This window comes from Dreissena polymorpha, chromosome 7, assembly GCF_020536995.1.
Source record: "Dreissena polymorpha isolate Duluth1 chromosome 7, UMN_Dpol_1.0, whole genome shotgun sequence".
Taxonomy (NCBI): Eukaryota; Metazoa; Mollusca; class Bivalvia; order Myida; family Dreissenidae; genus Dreissena; species Dreissena polymorpha.
This window is the reverse complement of record NC_068361.1, coordinates 17,871,317-17,892,209: the sequence shown is the minus strand read 5'-3', so window position 1 is coordinate 17,892,209 and position 20,893 is coordinate 17,871,317. Positions and strand designations below refer to the sequence as shown.

Genomic DNA, 20,893 nt, shown 5'->3' with positions numbered 1-20,893 from the left:
GTGAATATTATATTCAAATCAATGGTAAAGCATACATGCCAAAGACACATATTTGTACGCACATTTAAATGTCAATTGGTGTGTTGAATCATCCTTGAACAATATATATTTTCAATCCTTTACATGTAGCTAAACATAATTGTTCATTGTGTAATGCTAAAGAGTTCCTAATATCATGAGTTTCGTCTTTCAGGAGGAAGTCTCGATCGTGTGACTGGTTGATGAACAAATGACACAACGGCACATATATTACTGTAATCAATTTCTGAAAAAACTACCAGCAAAGCAGTTCATATGTATCTCCACTTATACAACTGGTGCGTCTGCCAAACTCATGGAGAATTTTCAACTATTCAGCCTACCACTTTTATGGGACGGGAATAATAACGACACCAGTGGAGAATTCAACAAGAGTGATTACACCCAGTTGGTCGTGCTGCGGCAAGTGTCGACACTTACGAGCGAAGCAATAATTCGGACAATGAACCAATCTTAGCTAAATATACTTTGGCCATCATTTGTTCTAGTTTCCATTTTGCTTCTTTTCGGTATTCCGGGGAATTTGATTTCAGTGATTGTTAACTCGATGAAAATTAAACGTTTCATTATTACTCTAGCAATTAGTGATCTAATAAATTGCTTAGTTAGCCTTCCCGTAGAAATGTTCTTGATAACAAATTTCAGGTAATTTGACATTCAACTGTTGTGCAAGTTCTCGCGATTTCTTACGGCTGCCATGAACAACACTGCTTCGTTCATTCTCGTTGCCATCGCATTTGAGAGACATCTCTCAATTTGCTTCCCTCTGAAACCAAGGATGTCCTATATGTGCGCAAAAAGTACTTGTGCAGTGATAAGTTTCTGCGCAGTTTGTTCCGCGATACCAATGGTCATCGCATACGGTACATTCACACTGAAAATAGCTAAATATAATATTACCGCACATGCCAAGACTTGCTTAATTGAAGACAGTGTTATAAACACGGCAATCCCGTTAGCGCTGCTGGTATATTTTTTCGTTGGGCATTTATCGGTGTTCATAATTTTAGCCATTTTATAAATACTTATTGCCAGGAAACTTCTTCGAAGAATCGCGTTCATGAACGACAAAATCAATTCGAGAAATAACCTGCTTAATACACCAAGCGAAACCAACAGCGAGACATCTTTTGTCAACCACGGTGTCAGAGAAAAATCGTGCAGGATGCTTATTGTGTACCAAACGAGCAAACAAATTCTAGAAATCAGCCAGAAGATACTGCGGCCGACCGAAAGCCAGTCAGCCATCGGGTCTCGTGTCTCTAGGAGGCACGAAGGTCAAGCGTACAGGACCAAACGTCTGAATTGTATGCTGTTTCTAGTGCCTTTCGTTTTTTTAAATTAGTTTCATCCCGTATCTAGTAGTAGTGAGTATTCGTAGCAACAACCCATCATACTATGACTCTCTCACTTTGTTCGGCAAGATGACATTCCAGTTTTTCTTGCGGTTTTATATGATAAATTGTGCAGTAAATCCGATCATATATTGTTTCTACAATCAAAACTTTCGGCACGGAGTAAAGAGACTGTTTGCAGGTCTAAAACTTAAGTTTGAGTGGTGGTTTCGAATTATGTTTCGACATGTTAAACAACTTTGAAGTTAACCGTGAAGAGTTAAACTTGTAAATAAAACATATTTTTCAAACCATTCAAGTATTTACCTTGAAAAATATTTTGAAATGACACATTTATATATGGTGCATGTCAAATGATTATAACTTGATTTAAATTTTAATGATTGTGTTTAGTTCATTAGTTTTATGAACCACAACGTTTTGCTCGATACATGTTATATGAAGATGACTTTAAATGATGTTTCGTTTTTATGGTTTTCCCTGATATAACTTTTAATGGACCGCTCTATATCACGCACAACATATTAATTATTGGAATCAAGGCGCTTTATGAGCGATGTAGTGACAAATGGGGATACTGAATATACTTAAGTTATTATCATTCATTTGCACACATTCCAACTTAGTTGGAAGTTTCATTTACTACTATTAATATAAATGCATTTTGTTTTAACAAAACAATCAAAGAATCATTTTTTGTAGGAACTGGCATTTATAATGTTAACATAGTTGATATTAAATATTGCTTTTAAGAATAAGTTAAGCATTTCCAATACATATTGTATCAACATACACTTTTAATGCGCATTTCGACATGAACATTGTCAGCAGTTGTGAATGCGTGACAAACTTGCATAGAATGCGGACAGGTTATGTAGATCGTGAATGCGAAGATGAGAACAAATCTGATGAGAAGACACAACTTGATTGTATAATACTTTACTATATTATATTAAATATATGATAATGTGAACGTCACGCTATGCAAAATATCATTGTGATTTGATACTAATTCAATCAGGATTGATACCAAGTATTACCAATGCAGACATCATGTGCGTTTCCTGGAATAAGCAACAGAGATTAATTTGTTCCGTGGTCTAATACAATAGCAAAATACGTTTGTCTGAGTTCCTCCATGGAATTTGGACTAGCTTTTTTACTCAACAATATCAGGGCCATAAACGCAAAATTCAACAATATCAAATATGTGCAAAAACTATTGTCACGCCAGCAACATTATACTTTTGGCTGAGAACGTATGCACTTTATGACATGCATTACTTAATTGAAAAAATGGCTTCAAGAGAAAACAGAGTATAGTTGATTTCAAGTAGAAGCAAATCAAATTAAGATAAGTCAGACTAGTTAGGTTATATGCCTATTATTGTACGAGATATGCTTATTTTACGTCAACGAAACGGGAATACATAACTCGTTAATCAAGAGACGTCAACTTTATTTTGTTTTCACGAGGGAAGCAGATTTGTCACGAAAGAGTGGTGGTCTGCATTAATCATAATAGCACTTACATAGATAATTCTTATTTAGTTCGAAACCGAACACTGGTCAAATATTGCAGACATAGAGGCCAAGTGTCAACATGTCTATGTATATTTTTAGTTCAGACGCCACACTGTTCACGGCTATGGTGACATGTTGAACATGTACTGGATAGATAGATAGATTTACAAACACTTTTATTTGCTGGAATTCATTGAGAAGTATCTGAACAAGTATACAAACAGAACAATTTAACGTTTCTGAAGTTGTGTTTAAAATCTCTTTACAAACCGTTGTTCATGAGTGGTTTATTTAATAAATATGTTCAATGAACATCTTTGTTCCAATGTATAATATTATGAAAGTGTAATCTTGATGTAAAAAGCTAAAAACTGTCTTTATACTGAAGTGTTCAGTGGTTCTTGGGTTATGCCCGACTTAATATGAAACACACGTTTGAATGAAGAAAACCACTGTTTAACGCCGATTAGTGCTTCTATGGTTGGAAACTTTCCCGTATTAACTGTATGCCATTTGCTATATGGGGTGCGTGTACGCATTGACGTGCAATTAAAAATATGATATATATTTATTTCACATCAATTGTGTGACTGAAAGTTTCTTATCGACCCGTCAACGACTAATTCCGTATTATACAAAAAACAAATTGCCATTTTTTGACGAGTAACTTACGCTAGAAGATTCTAGAGGCAATAACAAACATGCTAGTGTAATTTTTGGTCTTTTGTCATTAAAATAGATCGTTTATATACTATTTTTGCTTATTAGGTGTTAAAACATCAGGTACGATTATTATATACCAATAATGTATGTATTAATTTTCTGTTGCGAACAGTGTTTGGTCATGACGTCCTTTAGGTACACATGTATTGGGATAAAAACAAACTGTAAAAGGCCTTTCAAGCCGTTTATTGATTGCTTACAAAACACCGACATTCTATGGTATTTTAAATACTATTAAGCATTTGTTCATATAATTTACATTTGTTTAGTGTATGATTGGCCTTTTCCCTCAGTATTAGGCTTTAAAAACAAAGTTTATCACGAGGCTAGATCATATTCGTTGAAACAAATACTTAATTGATCAATTGAGATAAATATAACTACAGATTCCCATATACATACAGTTTAGTATTCTACATCTTGGTCATAACGTCTTTTCTTTTACGGTTTATGAACCACGTTTGGATATGTTACACGCCTTGGTGCTTTTGATATCGAACTTACCTGTCGAATAATAAGAGATGTATAAACATTATTTGCGCGTGGGTGTCAATAAATATGTATTAGTTCGTATGAATCGCTTTCAAATAAAATAATTGAATGTTCTTTGATCAAATGTACGTGCATGTCCGTCTGCTTTTTCGATGTGTTGATTTCATATAAAAAAATCAACGCTGCTCAATACAAATGTATTAGTTGACACGACGTCATTAAAAACATGTAGAGCATATTCGCATGTTGAATTAATACGATCATAACAGTAAATTATTCTCTTATTTTGTTAGATAAATGACCATGACTGAGCACTAAATCCACTTAAAATAAATAATCCAAACACAATATGATGAACACCTTAATCCTGTTGTTTCGGATTTTACCGACATCTTTAAAATGAAATTTGTTTGCACTTAAAACTTTGATGCAATTACATGAAGAATATATAGTTACTTGTTTAGGCATTATGGCAAACTGTTTTATACCATCAGCATCATTTCATGTTATTTTATTGTCAGCATAAACAAAATGAAACCCCGTGGGAAAATTTTAGATGTTATTTAACGCTGTGGAATTTATAAGGCACGCGCAGCTAAATAACGTTTTATTTTATAATAATATAATAAACCCGTAGAGATAAATAAATTAATAAGTTATGTTTATGTAGTATAACAAATGATAGAAATTAATAAGGAGATATTTTAATAATATGTTTGAGCAATTTATAAATAAAATAACTCTAATTACTGATACATAAGAAAATGTTAAAAGTTTATTTACATCAATATTTATAAATAAAATAACTTAACAAGGGTTCTATAAAAATATTTGAATGTTTGGATGAAGTTTGGAAATTTAATAATAAATTTTTGTGATAGATAGGTCATTTACAAACAATCTAAGAGTACACATAAACTAGAACTGAAATTAAGATCTCTATTCATGGTGAAGTAGACTAAGTCAACAAATTGAAAAGTCAGTTAGATAAGAGAATCGATGGACCATATACTTAACAACGAGTTCAATTAACGAAAGGGTCAGCATATAGACATGTGATTGGTATAACCTTATATAGTCATTGAAATAGCACAGATGAACGGGTCACCGAAAAGCCTTATTTGCATAGGTAACACAAAATATTGCACCGACAAACATAACAGTAAAACTTTATACCAATACAAAGTAATTAGATTTTGGAGTATTTGGCAAGCATGTAAATACATGAATAAATCCAGCAAGTCAACCAATCAGCAATAAGCACGTTAGCTAAGGACCAATCAAAGTTAAAAACAAAATATATGCAAATTAACCTGTAGACAAAATGTAGAGGGGTAGTCAGAAGTAGTCGGTCTGCGGTGAGATTTGAAAAGAACTTTGAGATTTGTCACGTCTTCTTGACGTGGCGGCCATGTTGGCCGCCGCGCTGTAAAATTGTATTTCATGAATATTAGCAAGCGTTTTGTTAGAAAATATTCAACAGAAATAAATCTCGATGAAAACATAAATGAACTTTGTTCGTCACTGTGTGTCCGCCACGAACAATAAGAAATTACGTGACATATAGAATTACGTGACGTCACGTATCCATATTAGGTGTCTTATATATTGGCCTATACTTAATTCCATACACAAACGAATGGTTAAAAATATTTGTTTAAACCACTCAGTTATAAATATGTTGATCGATCAATTTTGGTACATTGATCACAGTAATTTATAGGTCATTGGAAAACGAGGTGTTCTTACAATTTATCATACCCTTTGGAACGCATGTCGTGCTCAATTGATAATAGAACTGTAAATAGAAACGATTGATAACTACAAAAAAGACAAACATGCACTTACGACTAATGTCACGAAAGTCAGAAGAGGAAAATGGTTTTTTGTTTTAAATAAATGCTGTCATGGGAATTTGTTTTACACAATTACTGTTCGAGAGCTGTTGATGCCGTTTGATATTGTAACTAGACGTAAGTGTTATTTTTTTACTATTTAATTACTTCTAATATATTTAAACACTGCAATAAACAGTGAGAACAAACAATCTGAATTAAACTTATGTACTCACTGTGTTCACCACTATACCAATGACCACTACAATAATGCTGAAATACATGGACAATCTATTGAAATAATAATGACCAAGCAAGTAGGGTATATAATGGAATGGGATATTTTTGCAATATTACTCCAAGATATGTGTTCACATCCCGATTTTCTTTAGCAACATTTTATAATAATCTTTTCATCTGTTAATGTATAGTTAGCATATTGCTTTTCATTATGAAGCTTGTCTCATTATCTTCAATGCAAACCTGTAGATGCCCGTTGTTCAAAAAGGAATATGAATGCCACCACACCCAACCCACAAAAAGTAATTTAGCGGATTGACGTCATCGTAGTTTGTAGGATCCGTTTAAGTCGCGGGCTCGTTATTTACTCATTAAGAAAGAAGCACTGCAATTCCTTGTTGTTCTCTTGATACCACGATATGATATTGCTTTTTGCATCGTAAGTGACACAGATACAACAATTATATATTGCGTTATAATCATCGCTATGATTTCATTTGCCTAACGATCGACACACGAACGAACGAATATGTGGAGTTATTCGTGAGGTAGCAGAGAGCCGAAAATAAGTATCTGTGTACGCGATAGTGTGTTCCTAATGTATGACCGCATACATATAACCTGTCTACTAAATAGTACACAAAGCGAAATAATAAACTAGATAAATGTTTATGTCTAAAAAAGAATTTACCTTTTTTAGAGTTGATATAAACTTCGTCAAGACAAACACGACATTTAACTCTTTTCCAAAAATATTGTTTATAACACATTTATGCATGTGCATGTATGAGTAAAACTAGTACAGCTGCCCTTTTAAACTAAAAAAAATACAAATGAAGTACACAAAATATTTTCCATTTGGTGCTCCTTAGGTTTTGCTGAATGTATACAGCCGAATACAGTCTTCTTGCTTGTCCTCATTATTCTTGGATATTTCGTTACACTTCAATAACGACAACGAGTGTTTTCTTGTAATGTTAGTACCAATGAAACCACATCCACACAAGGTCGAACAATATATTGCGCAAGTTTACCCCACATAGCATTGTTTTAAACTATTATTTGCCATACAGGTTTTCTTTAACCTTAAAGAACTTGGCATGACTTATTGTAAAACTCGGATTGTCTGGTTTATCTTTTATTCGTGCCGTTCATCTGTAAAAGGTATATATAGTTTATGGTTAAAATCTTTAACTTCCACTGATTCCATGATTATGGACAAATTTATTCAATTTTGTTTTTTTGGAAAGCAAATAATTTATCAACAACGGCATATTTTGTTAATACACTTTTTTTAAAATAAAATACAAACAGAAATAACATATTAACCGTCCATATAGAAGGATTTCATTGACATTAAGTATAATTTGTTGATTAATTTTTCCATACTTCTAATATATCAAGTCTGCAAAATCTTACTCGTATTGATGTATTTACTCTTTTTATTGATTACGCTCAAGAATATCCGCTGTTTGTATTTGGGAGCTTTAAGGCACGCGTAAAACGTCTCATTTGTGTAATAGACTGGGGATGACTCATATCCAAGAGGGAAGATAGCATGTAAATCCCCAGTGCAAGTAAAATAGCAGTCAAGAAATATTGAAAGAAAAACGGTATTATACAGTGATATCATGTGAAAAACAAATGCAGCTGTTTAACATAGAAATGGGTCGTTCAACATTATATAATTGTGTAAATACGAGTTCAAATAAAATGACACATATGTCTCTTAACAAAAATATGAGTTTTACATGCCGATCACTTTGTAAAAAGAAACAGCATGCATTGGAACAACTTGTCCCTAACTTTTTTAGTTCACCATCAGTGATACTGTTTTTAATGTTTAGGAAATATAACACTTCTTACTTACATTCAAGGTATGGCATACCTGCTGGTCATCGTGGCGAAGGCGAACACAACACAATGTCTTCAACGTGTCTTGAGCCCAATCACAAAGTCAAGTAAAGCAGTACAATAAAACTTCTATTAAACTGCTAATGTCAAATTCACAACATGACAATTCTTGAACGATCTCTATTGTAGTTTTTAAAAGTATTCTCTTACCATATCGCGATTCGTGTTCTTAACGTCCACACATATATTGGAAAAATCATATTTATTTTTTACATTTTGCCTTTTTGGGGTTCAAATTCAATATTTTTGAACGAATCATTTTATAAAACATAATACAACATTAATTTAATAATATGCAAAATAGCCCAGTATTTATATACATGAGCATCGGTGCTTCTTATTATTGCAAGTCAATTTTCTCAGAGCAATTTTAGTTTTTCCTATGAGATTGGATGTCGTTGTTATTATCAGTCGGCAAATCTACATAATCTCCGAATCGTTTTTGAAAGCATGGTATGTCGTAATTCTTGTAAAACATTTTAAAACCTTGCACGTGCAATTTCTAATCGATAATTCCTCCTGAATGTTGTCACAACGTCAGCGGCGCATATTTTATACTTTAATTATATAACGGCTAGGTAGGTACATTTGAGATTTATTCAGGGCCCAATTGGACCAAATTGTTGAGGTAAACCAACTTAATTTATATCCAAAATATTACTATTTGGAGACACATGGTTTATCATATCATGATAAGAGATTCTGTGTTTATGATATGGCAATCAGGAATTTGTGTTGAGTGTTGATCTATTTACCATATGTCTTCTGAAACATGTTATTGTGTTTGTTGTTGTCCTTTTTATACCAATTCAGGTGACTGTATATAAATGTTTAATGGTATTCTTTTCACGTTGCATATTATATAGTCCAACTCTGAGAAGGCTGCATATTTTAACATTTTCCGAATGAGACAACTAGTTAAGGGTATACTGTTTTATGGAGCGGCAAACATGCATAAATTGATATTTAATTTAATTGATTCACATTTTTTCTATTATACATTTATATATGACTTGTCAAGGGAATTGGGCGTAATTTTTCAAATATGCAGAAACATATCGTACGTTATTCTATTCTATTTGATACTATTTAAAAATACAAAACAAAGTTGATTTTAGTTTGAAAAAAAATATTTGATTTCAATCCCCAACGTTAATGCCAGAAATGATCGATACAGAGGTCGCTTTATTTGACATGTCAGAGTGTTGTATACAACACGATAATGGCTTTGAACTTTTGATTTAATAATTTGCTTCAATAAAAAACAAATACTATGCATCTTATTCAGAGTCTTTACAGTTCCACTGAAGTCGCCAATCGATACTAGAAAAATATTCATTAAGAACTCGAAAACTATGAACTATTTGTCATGTGTATGTTGTTTTAAGACAATGCGGGTCAACATTATTATTATTATTATTATTAGTATTATTATTATTATTATTATTATTATATAATTATTATTATTATTATCATTATTATCATTATTATTATTATTATTATTATTATTATTATTATTATTATTATTATTTGTATTATTATTTGTATTATTATTTGTATTATTATTATTTGTATAACTAGTATTTGTATTAGTATTATTTGTATTATTATTATTTGTATAGTTGTATTTGTTTTGTTGTTTTTATAGTTATTAGAATCATAAATACAAATAAAATTAAAAACCATGAACGCAATTGAAACAAAGTTGGATTGTGCTCCAATGTTTTGAAGATAACTCTTCTGTTGTGATGTATGATCAGACTATGAACGTACTTGTTTAGATAGTTGAAGTATTAGATGTACACTACATGAGATGGTCAGTGTCGTTTCTGTGATGCCTCAGGACGTTCACCCAACACGGAATAGAACAGTTTATTTAGTAAATCAAGGCCACCGGCCCTTAGTACATAACAAAATAACACAATATAATACAATTTCAAAGTTGTGTCATATGTTTCTATAAAAGTAAATTCTATAAATGTAAGATTATACTTCTTAAGGGTTTATCGGCTGTAAAAGATGAAATATGTAAAATGTTTATTTGCTAATAGTGTTGTCATTATTCGAAGACATAATGTTGTAAAAATCGGTTAATGTCTCTACAGATTATATACACTGCGTGAAAAAATAAAACAACTCCGATTCCCTTCAGATTAATTTGCCATCATGCGTGTTTCGTGATGACACTGTGACTGTCCTGTTGAATTCTGTCCTTCGTTATAACATGACCTAGAAACCGTATTCTCAAGAGATACTCAGACCTCTATCACGTGACCGACTTGGTTGTGCAACTCGAAAAGACCTATTTTAATGCACGCGAAGGGAGATGTGTCGCTATCGCTTTGACGATCCTTACGTGCTCCAGCTAGTCACGCTAGTTGAGCTGAGTATAACTCGACAGTATCTCTCTCTTGAGGATTTACCGTATTATTGCTCTATATTCAATGCTTTTATGCGAACAATAACTCGTTCATAAGGTAAAACAACAGTTCCAATTTGTACGATTCCGATGAGCGCCTTCTACAGCCATTTCAACATCATTTTAAACAAACAATATTTATTTGTATTTCGGTTTATTTTACTTTGTATGAGCATTTGCATAAAACCCTTAAGTGAAGCTTTGGGACGAAACATAAGTATGAATAGACGTTTCATCCGAAAAATAGAATACACCGGAACATTTTGCAAAAAAATGCATAACATTATGGAATTATTATTCACTGCGACAGTTCCATAACTTTAGTACAGCGGTTGGGGAATTGATGATGATATTTTACGAGAAAATATCATCGTAACCATTAGCACATCAGTTTAAATACTTGCATTCGATTTACGAAAGCAAATTGGAAAAAACGTATAATGCTTATGTGTCTGCTCCCGAACCAAACATCCGCTATGACAATAGCATGTTTCTAATGCATTGATCAATTAAGCGTCATTTTGGGAAGGGAAACGTTTTTCATACTTTGATAATATTTAAAAGACTGCACGATTCTAAATGTCCCTTTATACAACTGATGTTTTCCAATTCATTATTTGCATTTGGCTCATTGTTAAATTTAACACATATCCATCTCTATTTTTGTTTCATATGCGCATTATGTTTTTTGTGGGGGTCCAATAACTCGCAATGCACTTATGCAATCTGTATCGTTATGTATATCCATACAGACAAACTTGGCTGTTTTTTAATCATTTAAATTATTTGTGTTCTTGGTTTTAGGTAATCTTGCCTTCCCTAATTTGGCATGACCATATGTTATTCATGTAGTTTTTGTTTCATTCTTGGTTTGCAATACTTTTTCAATAAGTGATTGTTTGATTTTTTTTCTAATTTCATTAATGTGCTCATGCTAAGCTATTAAGACATCCTGATTTAAGTCGTCCACCCGCTTCTGTTCCCGTCCGTCATCTTTTTCTTTAAACGACATCTTCTCCCAGCGGTTCGATGGGCGCATTTATACAAAACTTCACAGAAATGTTCCTTTGGTGGTTATCTGTGAACATTGTTAAAATCGTTCTAGTCCAATAATTAATAATGTCACAGAGACCAAAATGGGTATTAACAATATAACCTTCACAATTCTTCTCGTCCGAAATCGTAACGTCCTTACACATTACTTATGTTATCTTTGTGGTCTTAGATTCTTCGACTGTTAGGGTTTATGACATTTGTTATTAATACATCAAATTAAACGCAGACGTTCGATACCATATTGACAAGATATTGTATACCAGATAAACATGTCCATCATTAATTAACCGTCTAGATAAATTGCCGGATATCAATACATGTTACCAGATTATAGGGACAGAATTTTGTATTAATTGAAGTGTGTCATTCATTGTATAACCTTGACAAATGTATGCGCATGCACTAAGTGGTCAAGTATAATAAAGAGAACAGTCATATAGAAAGACTAATGCCGTAGTTAAATCAATAAGCCATTCCGCAATGTTCTAAACGCTGCTTTCATATAAATTGTGCTTTGTCTAGATCGTTCTCTAATTTAAAAATGTTTGCTACAGTCATGAGCTAACATTGGTGTCGTATATCAATACAAACCAGCAATGCCAAATGCACACATTTAACTTATATAGTTTTGGAGGTTATGACAAAAATACCAAATCAAATGCATTATATATAATGGTTTACCTTTATTGAATCTCTTTTAAATATATATACGTCTGTAATGTGCAGTATTTGAACAGGGGCATGCACAAATGATCTTTGTCCTTAATGTTTCAATTATTCCCACTCAAGCATGCATTGTACGTTATTTTTTAAAGTGATTGGTTAACGCGTTTAAATAATGCAATGATTATATATAAATATGATTTAAATCCATAATCAAAACAATGCATTATGCATATAATTCCCACACGCGCATGGTAATGACAGTAGCAGTGTGCATGAGCATTTATCGAAACGATTGTACAGTGAAAACTTAAGAGATTTTATGACTTTATCCGTAGTTTGACCTCATGACGTTTTAATTTCCCCGAGTCGTCTATGTGAACCATTCTGAAATATTAACAAGAAAGCCACTCGACGCCGTTCCTGCGGAAATATGAATACCAATTTTATAGAAATCATTCTGATGGGTTTTTAGTCGTTAAGACAACCATCTGCAATCATTTATTTCGCATTCGTTGTGATTTGATCGAATCGTTCAGACATGTCCGCAATTATCAATAAACGTCCTTTTTAAATCCCGATTATTATTGCCTGAACCTTTCATGAACTGGAATCGACCCACATGGGAGCAACTATTTTAACCCATTTATGCCTATTGGACTCTCCCATCCTTCTAAATTGGATCAATTTATTTCCAAAATTATAGATGTCTAGTATATTTATTTCTATTTTTAGAATATTTCTCACAGAAATTCCTTTAAGCAAACAGCGCAGACCCTGATGAGAAACCGCGTCAAGCGGCGTCTCATCTGGGTCTACGCTGTTTGCCTAGGCCTATTTTGTAGACGCTAGGCATAAATGGGTTAATAAGGTCTGGTTCAGAACAAGAAATATATCAGGTCTTTATCTTAACTTTATCAGGTCATACAGTCTTAAATCGACCATTGTCATGAGTGCTTTAACCTGTCATGAACTGGAATTGACCCACATGGGAGCAAGTATTTTAATAAGGCCTGGTCCTTAACAAGACATCATGCAAAAACCATTACAATTATTAGTTTTAGGAAAAAGAATCACCATAAAGTTTAACAAATACATATATATGAATCGAATACTTGCCCCTTCAATAATAGAAACACAAATATCATTCCATATTTTAAGCGCCCTTCAGCGAATTTTACGAATACTTTAATATATTGATATGTGCTTTTGTTGACAATCCTGCCTCTCTTACACAACAAACATGAGCTGTTCTTCTAACATTACCATAATGCGGACATATGAAAAAATGAATGCTTTATATTATATTTACGGCAATACTTACCGTCAGCTGGCATTTTACGATCATGGGTTTTCATCAAACAAAATAATTGTTTAGAAAAATAAAGGATCGGTTACCGCCTACGAACGGTAAATCCAAAGAATGTTCGTTGAACAAACCACTTCATTGAATTTAAACTCAAATTATACCTTACTTATAGGCGATCGCTTTACTATAAGAATATCGATTGGGATAAATAATTTACCCAATGACTAACAGTGTGCTCAATTCAAAACATAGCCGTATTCAATGACGGAATTAAACGACAATTAACGACACAAAAACTAATGTGGATAAAAGATCGATATTGTCAAAAGAAACTCAAAAGAGGTGCATTCATTTTTAATAATCAAAGCTCATGTGCATGTCAAGTGCGTTACTACATTTTCGAACTTCAGTTAAGGTAATCATATTTTATATTTAAATAAATACCTGTTTGTATACCGTTTAAAGAAAAAACAGGAATGTTTCGTAAATTCGAAAATGAAACTTGAAAACTGTTTTCGAAAAGGTAGTGTACAATGAGTATATTAGACGTTTTCTGAATACATTTATGTTACATAACAAAATATATGTTTTCAACGCAATATTAAGTCGTCCAAATAACACTAATAAACATCAATATTTTCGGATGTGCATGATTGTTTATTATTGAATGACATACTACCGTAGTGATGGGAATATAAATATGAACATGAATTCAAATTAACATTGCGATAATGTCGTAGAATATGACTACTAGAGGTTAATTTTGGATACTGATTGCTTTTTGTTTTGTGTATAAGTGAGCCTCAACCTGAAGTAATGTATTCAATATGTGTTAAACTTCCTCTTTCGGTTTCGCAACGTTTACCTGTTTTTCGGAAAGTCCATATTCGTGTTTACAGCATCATATATTATTGTAAGATGATACTGAATACGTCGATTAATTCCCATTATAGTATAATAGCAATAATATCATAAAAAGCTTAATATATATGTGCTAAATGGAGACTGGCTTCCATTATGAATCAATATAAGCGCAAATGAAATAAATGCACATTTTAATTGGGTTTTAACCCGAAGATTAGGAGACTCCAGTATTGTTTGCTGTACAGTCAAAACGTTATAGAATTTCTTGGATCGTCTGAAAATTATATTTCTTTGTTATATCACGTTAGCTATCATTGTACGTAAATTTCGCAGACTATTCGTATGGTAACAGCCGCCTTGTTTGAAATACAAAGGAACCATTTCTGATCAATTGTTCGATTTGTATAACATATCAAATAATTTTAATAGCAAGTTATATATGCAACGTGAACTTCGAATTATTGCAAAAAGGACTTCATGAAATATCATGACATATATTTAGTATGGGCTTAAATAATGTGCAGCACCAAAAGCGAGTCGAACGGTGATCGACATAATTTTATAAGGTGTTGCTTTACTGGTTAAAAAGAGGAAAGAAAGATGTATAGTTGACTTTCGAGTGAACGGGTCCAATATTAAGGTTCCATGGCTTGTAACATGATATTTATTGTCACACAATATCTGGGGAATTCTGAGGATCGTATAAATTAGTATGCTGGTTTCTCTTGACAATAGATGACGACTCATGATGTAAAAAACAAGAATTAAAGGTCAAGGTCACAGTTAAGACCTGGCTGCAAGTCGGATAGGGGCATACTTGTTTTATTAACATGTCTTGTTTTGCTATAACTAAAACATAACATGGGATCAAATTGACAAACTTTGAACAGTGTACTCCCTCGAAACCGAACTCAAAATAGATAGGAATCATGCGAAAACTAAACATATGCGCCTGTAACGTTTTTTCTCCTTCACGTTAAATCTTGGGACCTTCCGCGTTATACCGGACTCTCTGAACTCAGGCAAACGACCAGTTGTAGCCGTGCATTTTATTGCTTCAATGCACAAATGTACCTCTGTATACAGTTTTCAAAATACGTATATGAGCAGTTATTAGTTACCTCAGCTCGCGGTGCTGGTTGCGTGTGCACCATATGCTAGTTAGTGGTTCGTAAGTTCCTCAACATATAACGACTGGACATAGAACAATGTCAATAGTTAATGGAAAGGGCGTTGTATATTAAGTTATTATAATCTTCAATCCCCGTGATATTAAGACTGTTTATTTATTTGTTAATTTAAAGATTAATTTTGTGTTTCTCCTTTTTCTTTCAATTATAATGTACTGCATTCTGCTATGAGGTATAGTTTGTTGTGTTGTTACATACACAATTATGCTGTGCACATTTCATTTTAAGATTAATATGTGAATTGTCTAATCATAACTGGAAATATATATCAAGGGGGAAACTGAATGATATATACATACAGTTTAATATGTATAAAACTTCAAGTTGAATTTCGGTAGAGAAAAAGTTCGCTGTAAAAAAAAACCTGATCAAATATCTGGCAAATTAAAAAAATATATAAATACTGCTGTAACAAAACGAAATTGAATTTGATAACGCACAATTAGACGTGTAAACATAACAGTAGGTATGAATTAAATGAACGATCTAGTTTTGTTTGTGTTTTGTGTTTTTTTTTCGTATGCAGAATTTAATTTTCAATATATAGTAGTACATACCTACATGTTTTATCTGTAGCAGTTCACGTACATGTACTTTAAAGGAGTATAATCAAAAACATTCATATACAACACATATTTCAAAAGCAAAGAATTTCAAAGAAGCTTTACATATTTAATAAATGGAACTTTAAAAATTACATGAAAGTATGTATATATTATTTCTATATAATATTGCACATATATATGAAAGATAGCTAAAGTGCTGAATTGCATTATGTATAATTCTCTCATAATACAGATTTAACAACAATCAGATTTGTTAAAAAATGTTCTCAACACATAATATTTGAAAACAATACATTTAAACTATGAACACATAAACACAAAGGTGAGATGCAATCAGAGATGACCAAAACAAAAACAATTATTAAAATATGCAAAACATCCAAGGTTGTCTATATAATGCTTCTAATTTTGTGTTCATAGGGTAGTTCTCCGATAGGAGACTCCTGCACAGATTTCAGTTCTATTAAACTCGGTTTTGTATGGAGTGATGTCCAATGTGGATTTCAACTTTCCAACCATCAGCAAACATGTAGAATGGACGTTTGTTTCAGCATAAATCATGTGGACAAGAATAAAAAGTTGCATAAGCAGAAGACGATCATCGGACGATATCGACATGGGTAAATACTTGCTAATTTTCCGGGGTTGATCTACTAATTGTTTTTGTGCGGCTTGTTGTTCAAGAATACATACTTGTTATATGTCATTATATAAAGACGTATTATCGTGCGTTACAAGTAATGGGCATTTTTCGGATTTTTTTTAATATACACAAAGGGTCAGACAAGAATGTCCACAATCGCCTTACCTGTTAATATGTGCATTGAATTTACACCACTGGGCCTTGCATTATCGTGCTGCATACTTAATATCAAAGCTCTCGGCCTTGTATACAAATTTATCCTTAAAATAAAGACCAATAATTATTCCGAAACATGTTGGAAGGGGCTATATTGATTCCAGAATGTTCGTCTGCCCGTCCGTTTGCAATTCGGGTATTTAGATGAGTATGTGTAAGGAAAAAGCTGTTAAATGATAATAGATTATAACTAATAGCTTCATACGTGGATAGATGCAGCTGTCGGGATGAGTGCAGTGCCCAAAAATATGAGTATAGCTTCATTACTTATATTACTTATAGAGATATTAAGTTTGTAAGTTAATATTTCTTAAATTAATATTTGTCTAAAACATATTTAAGGGGTTTAAAATAGACTGGCTCAGATTTATTCTGAATTTGCACAAAATATTTGACAACTGTTTATATATATATATATATATATATATATATATATATATATATATATATATATATATATATATATATCTCATTTTTTGTAAAATTGCATTTTAACAGTTCTCAAATATGTTGTGCACATTCATTGCTAGAATGAACCTGGAGCCAGTCAATTTTAAACCTCTATGTACATGTAATTAACATTACACAACACGGACACCGCTCTAGGCGAGTGCACGTTTTTATCGGTGAGTTGCGATCATTCAATTCTGAATTACATATTTAAGAACTTCTCGCTGTTATGTCCGATGGTGCACGTATAACCATATCTGTGTCAACAAGCCCCTGAGGAAGACGTAAAGTCGGAAGCGCTAGGGCATATATATAAAATATGTAATTAGTACTGTTTGAACAGCATATTTCGCCAATCTATAATTACTGCTTTTTGTTCTTGCATTCGTTTTTGGATCCAGTGCTTTAGAAAGATTAATTCGTTGGTGTTTAATAATTTATATATATATATATATATATATATATATATATATATATAATATATATATATATATATATATATATATATATATATATATATATATATATATATCTTTGCTTTTATATTTGTAATAAAACCACGATTTTTTCGCAAGTAAAATGTACCGATTAAGTTGTTGCTGATTGACAATACCAATGGTGGTAATATAAAATATTACCAAATAATTATGAGAAAATAGTAAATGTGTTATAAGCCAAATTTGTAAGACTAACATCACTTGGAACCACCAATTGCTATTGACATATCAATATAGAACAATCTCAGCGCCTATGCACACAATGTCAGATTTGAGATATTGAAGACGAGTTTCATTGTATTATGATATGCCCAGCCTTCAATTCACTGCGAAAATAATTTGTCAAAGCATGCTATTATATAAAAAAACAAATATGTTTAAATTCGTTGAATTGATGGGTACTTCAAACAAAAAACAAATGAAAACCTGGGCAAGTTAATATGTAGAGCATTAACGCATGTTCGAACTTAACTTATCCTGGTAATACTTGTTGAAAAAATAATTTATTAATTCCTCTTCATTTAAAAGTTTGTGTTTCTTACCAACACTTCTTTTATAACGTTTGTATAAATGTAATTTTTGCTTATGGTTTCCATCCTCCAACATTTGTGTACATTTTAATAATTAAAATAATTGTAATCATCATCTATATATGTAGATCTATTTCAAAACAAATCAAACTGTTGTACACTTTAATATTAAAATCTAATCTATCCATCGCTTGTACTTGTTAGTTTAAAACAAAACTCTTCATAACTATTTTTTAAATCTAGTTATACATTTTTATAACTGTACTGTGTTAATTGTTTTCATCCTTCATTTTTTTCTGTACAATTTAATGATTAAATTCATTTTATTCGATATTGATATTTGTTTATATGTCAAGTAAAACTCTAATATTTAGTTGAATATTTTGTAATTTGTTAATTTTGTCGAATTTAATATTTTAATTCAAGTTATTTTTCATCTGTATCTGTGTAAAAAAAAATCTTTATTATAGTGGCATATTTTGTTACTTGTGAAAAATCACAAAACAATAGTATTATGGTATGTATGATACTCTTTACGTGATAAAGAGGATATTTAGCTAGATAGAATTGTTTACACGTTGATTTAAGGACATGTATATGCATCGTCGGATACCCACGGCTGCTGATTACGCTCCGCTCATCTATCAATGGACAGTATTAAACGTAATGAATAGACCGGGGTGTCCGACGATGATATATATGTTGAACTATCTGTGAATGACAAAAACTGTTAAGTTTACGTCAATAAAACAGTTTGTCTGTCTGTTATACAGTTGATCTGACGCCGATGGAAGAACCAAATCCATGCGTTGATATACATCAATCGAGGCCACACCGACTAAGTTCCGTCTGGACGACAGGTTCGTTATTTTATAGAAATGTATTACCGACAATATAGAATACATGGTTGGTGCCGATATAGAGAACGTTTATCCGGTGAGGCTTAGAAAAAAGAAAATATCGCGAGCTTTAGCGAGCCCTATTTTTCTTTTTCGGGCCGAACCGGATAAACTCTCTCTATCTCGACACCAACCATGTATTCGATTTATCCTGCTTCATTTTAAATTATGCTGTGATCACATTTTATCAAAGACAAATGATTAATTGACATAACAAAATAATTATTCCTGTCGGGCCTCCTACATGTACACAAAATTCCTTACGACCGAATAACTACCGATTGCGTCACGTAAAAAAGTGTTACACATTAAACTGTTCCTTTTTATACTTTCCTATTGATAATATGAGAAAAATAAAATAAAAAAACAAATCGAGAATATGATATTTTGTATTGTATAAAGACATTGAAATAAATATGCAACAGCAAAACAAAAATTGATTTTTATTTTGTATTGTTAGAAATTGAAAAAAATAATCCACAGCAAAACAAAAACTCAATTGTATTTACCTCCAATGCTGATAACAATAAAATTACAACGATGTGCACTTTCATTTTCTGTTATTCCATCCCTTTATTGAAATGTATTTAAAACCACACTATTTGTTAAAGCGTTTGTATCGAATGCTAACTATTCTGACCCAAAACACGATTTACGAAATCATTATCCTGTCGGAGCGAGTCATTTTATTCCTATCGAAGTTAACAACTATACATGACAAACACACAATCCGAAATACGTATTGGATTCGTTTGAGGCTGTAAAATTATTAAATATTTTACTGTTAAAACACCACCACGTCCAAATTGTTGTCCTTAAAATCCAGAGCGTCTTGCTTAAACTAGACTAGTATGTTTCGTCAGAGAATTGACGTCACACGAGATACGTCATAAATTGTGTTATCATTTGAATGCAAATAAAAATACGGAAAGCTGGTTCTGTAATATATATAAAAGAAGAAACAAAATAGGATGATATGTTATATAAACGATAAAATTCATGATGCGCCTCAATAAATTTCAAAGGTCTAATACTAGAAGATGTTAATCGGCGCGTAGGAATACTTACTGACGGTAGATCACGTCACGTGATCTACTGCCGGAGATCAACTAGTTTATTCGACCCTGCTTTATTAGGTCACATTTTGAAACAGAGGCAGGATAAAACGTGGGTCATAAAATCAATGTTGTATTATTTCCAGTCTTTACAAGCTGGCAGCGGTTTTGTACGTCTCATTGTATCAACGAAACGCCTTGTTGTTTGACTATTGGTTGCTTGCTATGAATTAGTGATGGGTGATAAGTTGGTTCCTTTTTCCTAGTTCCTTATTCCTTATTCGAATAAGGAATAAGGAACTGTTCCTTATTCCTTATTAACGCGTAACATATTTGCTATAGAGTTTAATAGAACAATAATACAAACATTTCTGAAGTAAATCAAAACAAAATAACTCGAATACATTTACTTTA

General features: G+C 32.2%; 1 pseudogene; it reads left to right on the top strand.

Moving 5' to 3' along the window:
- The first annotated feature begins 586 nt into the window (after positions 1 to 586).
- LOC127839497 (growth hormone secretagogue receptor type 1-like) lies at positions 587 to 3,057 on the top strand (annotated as a pseudogene).
- Positions 3,058 to 20,893: the final 17,836 nt, after the last annotated feature.